We start from the raw sequence: 8099 nt of genomic DNA on the forward strand, positions 1-8099 counted from the left end.
CCCTGTGCCCCGACTCTATGTCTGTTCTTGGCCTCATCAAACTCAGCAGGCAAAGCTCTTTACCACAGAGCCATCTTTCCTGCCCCTTTCTTGTGGTGCCACTAGAGGGCGCCAAACCTCCTTTTGAGAACAATTACGTGGTTCCCAGGAATCGAACTTCTGACCTTTGGAAGGGCAACCAATGCTCTTAACCACTGAGCTGTCTCTCCAGCTCTTCTTACTGTAGCCAAAAGAGGGCACAAGACCTCATGGCAGATGGTTGTGACCCATTATGTGGTCGCCTGGAATTGAATTCAGGAGGTTGGAAGAGCAGGCAATTCTCTTAACCATTGAGCCATCTCTCTTGCATCTTCCTTCTGTTGCCAGTAGAGGGCACCAAACCTCCTTTTGAGAGCAATTATGTGGTTGCCAGGAATCGAACTTCTGACCTTTGGAAGGGCAGGCAAAGCTCTTAACCACTGAGCTATCTCCCCAGCTCTTCCTTCAGTATCCCAAAGAGAGCACAAGACCTCATTGCAGATGGTTGTGAGCCATTATGTGGTTGCCTGGAATTCAGTTCAGGAGGTTGGAAGAGCAGGCAATGTTCTTAACCACTGAGCCATCTCTCCAACCCGTTTTTCAACTTCTTGAACTAAACCAGGTTTACTCAATGTGGTGTGTGGATCATATCTGCATTCCACTAACATGTGGAGTACAGGGGTCTCCGTGGACATATTGGCCGTTCGCGTACCTCATAGATGAAGTCTAGATAAATTGTTTGTCTGGCTTTCAATTGGTAAACCTTTTGCTGGTGTTTGTCGTCCTTTGGATGTCTTGGATGTGAGTTCTTCTTAAGGAATATCAACATGCCTGTATTTTCTTCTTCTAACCATCTTTCCTCATTCTGCTTGGTGGTGTCCATGAAGCATGCAGGCTCATGCTGATAGAGCTGTGAGTCTTTAATATCCTAACAAAATGTTTTGCCTGATTCTGAGACAACAACGGGGGCCCTGGCTGTATGTGTCCACTTGGCCTCATCAACCTCAGCAGGCAATGCTCTTAACCACTGAGCCATCTCTCCTGCCTCTTCCTTCTGTTGCCAGTAGAGGGCACCAAACCTCCTTTTGAGAGCAATTATGTGATTTCCAGGAATCGAACTTGGAAGAGCAGGCAATGCTCTTAACCACTGAGCCATCTCTCCTGCCTCTCCCCTCTGTTGCCAGTAGAGGGCACCAAACCTCATTTTGAGAGCAACTATGTGATTCCCAGGAATCGAACTTCTGAACTTTGGAAGAGCAGGCAATGCTCTTAACCACTGAGCCATCTCTCCAACCCGTTTTTCAACTTCTTTTACTAAACCAGGTTTACTCAATGTGGTGTGTGGATCACATCTCCATTTCCCTAACATGTGGAGTACAGGGGTCTCCGTGGACATATTGGCCGTTCGTGTACCTCATAGAGGAGGTCTAGATAAATTGTTTCTCTGGCTTAAAATTGGTACACCTTTTGCTGGTGTTTGTCGTCCTTTGGATGTCTTGGATGTGAGTTCTTCTTCAGGAACATGAACATGCCTGTATTTTCTTCTTCTAGTCATCTTGCCTTACTCTCCTTGGTGTTGTCTCTGAAGCACGCTGGCTCGTGGTGATAGAGCTGTGAGCCTTTAACATCCTAACAAAAGCTTTTGCCTCATTCAGTCACAACAACGCGGGCCCTGGCCCTTGGCCCTGACTCTATGTCTGTATGTGGTCTCATCAAACTCAGCAGGCAATGCTCTTTACCACAGAGCCATCTCTCTTGCCTCTTCCTTGTGGTGCCACTAGAGGGCGCCAAACCTCCTTTTGAGAGCAATTATTTGGTAGCCAGGAATCGAACTTCTGACCTTCGGAAGGGCAGCCAATGTTCTTAACCACTGACCTATCTCTCCAGCTTTTCTTACTGTAGCCAAAAGAGGGCACAAGACCTCATGGCAGATGGTTGTGAATCATTATGTGGTTGCCTGCAATTGATTTCAGGAGGTTCTAAGAGCAGGCAATGCTCTTAAGCACTGAACCATCTCTCATGCCTCTTCTTTTTTGCCAGTAAAGGGCACCAAATCTACCTTTTGAGAGCAATTATGGGATTGCCAGGAATGGAACTTCTGACCTTTGGAAGGGCAGCCAAAGCTCTTAACCACTGAGCTAACACCCCAGCTCTTATTTTTGTATCCAAACGAGGGCACAAGACCTCATTGCAGATGGTTGTGAGCCATTATGTGGTTGCCTGGAATTGAATTCAGGAGGTTGGAAGAGGAGGCAATGATCTTAACCACGGAGCCATCTCTCATGCCTCTTCCTTATGTTGCCAGTAGAGGGCACCAAACCTCCTTTTGAGAGCAATTATGTGATTTCCAGGAATCGAACTTCTGACCTTTGGAAGAGCAGGCAATGCTCTTAACCACTGAGCCATCTCTCCAACCCGTTTTTCAACTTCTTTTACTAAACCAGCTTTAGTCAATGTGGTGTGTGGATCACATCTCCATTTCCCTGACGTGTGGAGTACAGGGGTCTGCATGGACCTATTGGCCATCCATGTACCTCATAGAGGAGGTCTAGATAAATTGTTTCTCTGGCTTTAAATAGGTTAACATTTTGCTGGTGTTTGTAGTCCTTTGATTGTCTTGGATATGAGTTCTTCTTCAGGCACATGAACATGCCAATATTTTCTTCTTCTAGCCATCTTGCCTTACTCTCCTTGTTGTTGTCTCTGAAGCACGCTGGCTCATGGTGATAGAGCTGTGAGTCTTTAACATCCTAACAAGAGCTTTTGCCTCATTCAGTCACAACAACGTGGGCCCTGGCCCTGTGCCCCGACTCTATGTCTGTTCTTGGCCTCATCAAACTCAGCAGGCAAAGCTCTTTACCACAGAGCCATCTTTCCTGCCCCTTTCTTGTGGTGCCACTAGAGGGCGCCAAACCTCCTTTTGAGAACAATTACGTGGATCCCAGGAATCGAACTTCTGACCTTTGGAAGGGCAACCAATGCTCTTAACCACTGAGCTGTCTCTCCAGCTCTTCTTACTGTAGCCAAAAGGGGGCACAAGACCTCATGGCAGATGGTTGTGACCCATTATGTGGTCGCCTGGAATTGAATTCAGGAGTTTGGAAGAGCAGGCAATTCTCTTAACCATTGAGCCATCTCTCTTGCATCTTCCTTCTTTTGCCAGTAGAGGGCACCAAACCTCCTTTTGAGAGCAATTATGTGGTTGCCAGGAATCGAACTTATGACCTTTGGAAGGGCAGGCAAAGCTCTTAACCACTGAGCTAACACCCCAGCTCTTATTTTTGTATCCAAACGAGGGCACAAGACCTCATTGCAGATGGTTGTGAGCCATTATGTGGTTGCCTGGAATTGAATTCAGGAGGTTGGAAGAGGAGGCAATGATCTTAACCACGGAGCCATCTCTCATGCCTCTTCCTTATGTTGCCAGTAGAGGGCACCAAACCTCCTTTTGAGAGCAATTATGTGATTTCCAGGAATCGAACTTCTGACCTTTGGAAGAGCAGGCAATGCTCTTAACCACTGAGCCATCTCTCCAACCCGTTTTTCAACTTCTTTTACTAAACCAGCTTTAGTCAATGTGGTGTGTGGATCACATCTCCATTTCCCTGACGTGTGGAGTACAGGGGTCTGCATGGACCTATTGGCCATTCATGTACCTCATAGAGGAGGTCTAGATAAATTGTTTCTCTGGCTTTAAATAGGTTAACATTTTGCTGGTGTTTGTAGTCCTTTGATTGTCTTGGATATGAGTTCTTCTTCAGGCACATGAACATGCCAATATTTTCTTCTTCTAGCCATCTTGCCTTACTCTCCTTGGTGTTGTCTCTGAAGCACGCTGGCTCATGGTGATAGAGCTGTGAGTCTTTAACATCCTAACAAGAGCTTTTGCCTCATTCAGTCACAACAACGTGGGCCCTGGCCCTGTGCCCCGACTCTATGTCTGTTCTTGGCCTCATCAAACTCAGCAGGCAAAGCTCTTTACCACAGAGCCATCTTTCCTGCCCCTTTCTTGTGGTGCCACTAGAGGGCGCCAAACCTCCTTTTGAGAACAATTACGTGGTTCCCAGGAATCGAACTTCTGACCTTTGGAAGGGCAACCAATGCTCTTAACCACTGAGCTGTCTCTCCAGCTCTTCTTACTGTAGCCAAAAGAGGGCACAAGACCTCATGGCAGATGGTTGTGACCCATTATGTGGTCGCCTGGAATTGAATTCAGGAGGTTGGAAGAGCAGGCAATTCTCTTAACCATTGAGCCATCTCTCTTGCATCTTCCTTCTGTTGCCAGTAGAGGGCACCAAACCTCCTTTTGAGAGCAATTATGTGTTGCCAGGAATCGAACTTCTGACCTTTGGAAGGGCAGGCAAAGCTCTTAACCACTGAGCTATCTCCCCAGCTCTTCCTTCAGTATCCCAAAGAGAGCACAAGACCTCATTGCAGATGGTTGTGAGCCATTATGTGGTTGCCTGGAATTCAGTTCAGGAGGTTGGAAGAGCAGGCAATGTTCTTAACCACTGAGCCATCTCTCCAACCCGTTTTTCAACTTCTTGAACTAAACCAGGTTTACTCAATGTGGTGTGTGGATCATATCTGCATTCCACTAACATGTGGAGTACAGGGGTCTCCGTGGACATATTGGCCGTTCGCGTACCTCATAGATGAAGTCTAGATAAATTGTTTGTCTGGCTTTCAATTGGTAAACCTTTTGCTGGTGTTTGTCGTCCTTTGGATGTCTTGGATGTGAGTTCTTCTTAAGGAATATCAACATGCCTGTATTTTCTTCTTCTAACCATCTTTCCTCATTCTGCTTGGTGGTGTCCATGAAGCATGCAGGCTCATGCTGATAGAGCTGTGAGTCTTTAATATCCTAACAAAATGTTTTGCCTGATTCTGAGACAACAACGGGGGCCCTGGCTGTATGTGTCCACTTGGCCTCATCAACCTCAGCAGGCAATGCTCTTAACCACTGAGCCATCTCTCCTGCCTCTTCCTTCTGTTGCCAGTAGAGGGCACCAAACCTCCTTTTGAGAGCAATTATGTGATTTCCAGGAATCGAACTTGGAAGAGCAGGCAATGCTCTTAACCACTGAGCCATCTCTCCTGCCTCTCCCCTCTCTTGCCAGTAGAGGGCACCAAACCTCATTTTGAGAGCAACTATGTGATTCCCAGGAATCGAACTTCTGAACTTTGGAAGAGCAGGCAATGCTCTTAACCACTGAGCCATCTCTCCAACCCGTTTTTCAACTTCTTTTACTAAACCAGGTTTACTCAATGTGGTGTGTGGATCACATCTCCATTTCCCTAACATGTGGAGTACAGGGGTCTCCGTGGACATATTGGCCGTTCGTGTACCTCATAGAGGAGGTCTACATAAATTGTTTCTCTGGCTTAAAATTGGTACACCTTTTGCTGGTGTTTGTCGTCCTTTGGATGTCTTGGATGTGAGTTCTTCTTCAGGAACATGAACATGCCTGTATTTTCTTCTTCTAGTCATCTTGCCTTACTCTCCTTGGTGTTGTCTCTGAAGCACGCTGGCTCGTGGTGATAGAGCTGTGAGCCTTTAACATCCTAACAAAAGCTTTTGCCTCATTCAGTCACAACAACGCGGGCCCTGGCCCTTGGCCCTGACTCTATGTCTGTATGTGGTCTCATCAAACTCAGCAGGCAATGCTCTTTACCACAGAGCCATCTCTCTTGCCTCTTCCTTGTGGTGCCACTAGAGGGCGCCAAACCTCCTTTTGAGAGCAATTATTTGGTAGCCAGGAATCGAACTTCTGACCTTCGGAAGGGCAGCCAATGTTCTTAACCACTGACCTATCTCTCCAGCTTTTCTTACTGTAGCCAAAAGAGGGCACAAGACCTCATGGCAGATGGTTGTGAATCATTATGTGGTTGCCTGCAATTGATTTCAGGAGGTTCTAAGAGCAGGCAATGCTCTTAAGCACTGAACCATCTCTCATGCCTCTTCTTTTTTGCCAGTAAAGGGCACCAAATCTACCTTTTGAGAGCAATTATGGGATTGCCAGGAATGGAACTTCTGACCTTTGGAAGGGCAGCCAAAGCTCTTAACCACTGAGCTAACACCCCAGCTCTTATTTTTGTATCCAAACGAGGGCACAAGACCTCATTGCAGATGGTTGTGAGCCATTATGTGGTTGCCTGGAATTGAATTCAGGAGGTTGGAAGAGGAGGCAATGATCTTAACCACGGAGCCATCTCTCATGCCTCTTCCTTATGTTGCCAGTAGAGGGCACCAAACCTCCTTTTGAGAGCAATTATGTGATTTCCAGGAATCGAACTTCTGACCTTTGGAAGAGCAGGCAATGCTCTTAACCACTGAGCCATCTCTCCAACCCGTTTTTCAACTTCTTTTACTAAACCAGCTTTAGTCAATGTGGTGTGTGGATCACATCTCCATTTCCCTGACGTGTGGAGTACAGGGGTCTGCATGGACCTATTGGCCATCCATGTACCTCATAGAGGAGGTCTAGATAAATTGTTTCTCTGGCTTTAAATAGGTTAACATTTTGCTGGTGTTTGTAGTCCTTTGATTGTCTTGGATATGAGTTCTTCTTCAGGCACATGAACATGCCAATATTTTCTTCTTCTAGCCATCTTTCCTTACTCTCCTTGTTGTTGTCTCTGAAGCACGCTGGCTCATGGTGATAGAGCTGTGAGTCTTTAACATCCTAACAAGAGCTTTTGCCTCATTCAGTCACAACAACGTGGGCCCTGGCCCTGTGCCCCGACTCTATGTCTGTTCTTGGCCTCATCAAACTCAGCAGGCAAAGCTCTTTACCACAGAGCCATCTTTCCTGCCCCTTTCTTGTGGTGCCACTAGAGGGCGCCAAACCTCCTTTTGAGAACAATTACGTGGATCCCAGGAATCGAACTTCTGACCTTTGGAAGGGCAACCAATGCTCTTAACCACTGAGCTGTCTCTCCAGCTCTTCTTACTGTAGCCAAAAGGGGGCACAAGACCTCATGGCAGATGGTTGTGACCCATTATGTGGTCGCCTGGAATTGAATTCAGGAGGTTGGAAGAGCAGGCAATTCTCTTAACCATTGAGCCATCTCTCTTGCATCTTCCTTCTGTTGCCAGTAGAGGGCACCAAACCTCCTTTTGAGAGCAATTATGTGGTTGCCAGGAATCGAACTTCTGACCTTTGGAAGGGCAGGCAAAGCTCTTAACCACTGAGTTATCTCCCCAGCTCTTCTTTCTGTATCCAAAAGAGGGCACAAGACCTCATTGCAGATGGTTGTGAGCCATTATGTGGTTGCCTGGAATTCAGTTCAGGAGGTTGGAAGAGCAGGCAATGTTCTTAACCACTGAGCCATCTCTCCAACCCGTTTTTCAACTTCTTGAACTAAACCAGGTTTATTCAATGTGGTGTGTGGATCATATCTGCATTCCACTAACATGTGGAGTACAGGGGTCTCCGTGGACATATTGGCCGTTCGCGTACCTCATAGATGAAGTCTAGATAAATTGTTTGTCTGGCTTTCAATTGGTAAACCTTTTGCTGGTGTTTGTCGTCCTTTGGATGTCTTGGATGTGAGTTCTTCTTAAGGAATATCAACATGCCTGTATTTTCTTCTTCTAACCATCTTTCCTCGTTCTGCTTGGTGGTGTCCATGAAGCATGCAGGCTCATGCTGATAGAGCTGTGAGTCTTTAATATCCTAACAAAATGTTTTGCCTGATTCTGAAACAACAACGGGGGCCCTGGCTGTATGTGTCCACTTGGCCTCATCAACCTCAGCAGGCAATGCTCTTAACCACTGAGCCATCTCTCCTGCCTCTTCCTTCTGTTGCCAGTAGAGGGCACCAAACCTCCTTTTGAGAGCAATTATGTGATTTCCAGGAATCGAACTTCTGAACTTTGGAAGAGCAGGCAATGCTCTTAACCACTGAGCCATCTCTCCTGCCTCTCCCCTCTGTTGCCAGTAGAGGGCACCAAACCTCATTTTGAGAGCAACTATGTGATTCCCAGGAATCGAACTTCTGAACTTTGGAAGAGCAGGCAATGCTCTTAACCACTGAGCCATCTCTCCAACCCGTTTTTCAACTTCTTTTACTAAACC

This window comes from Chionomys nivalis, chromosome 23, assembly GCF_950005125.1.
Source record: "Chionomys nivalis chromosome 23, mChiNiv1.1, whole genome shotgun sequence".
NCBI lineage: Eukaryota > Metazoa > Chordata > Mammalia > Rodentia > Cricetidae > Chionomys > Chionomys nivalis.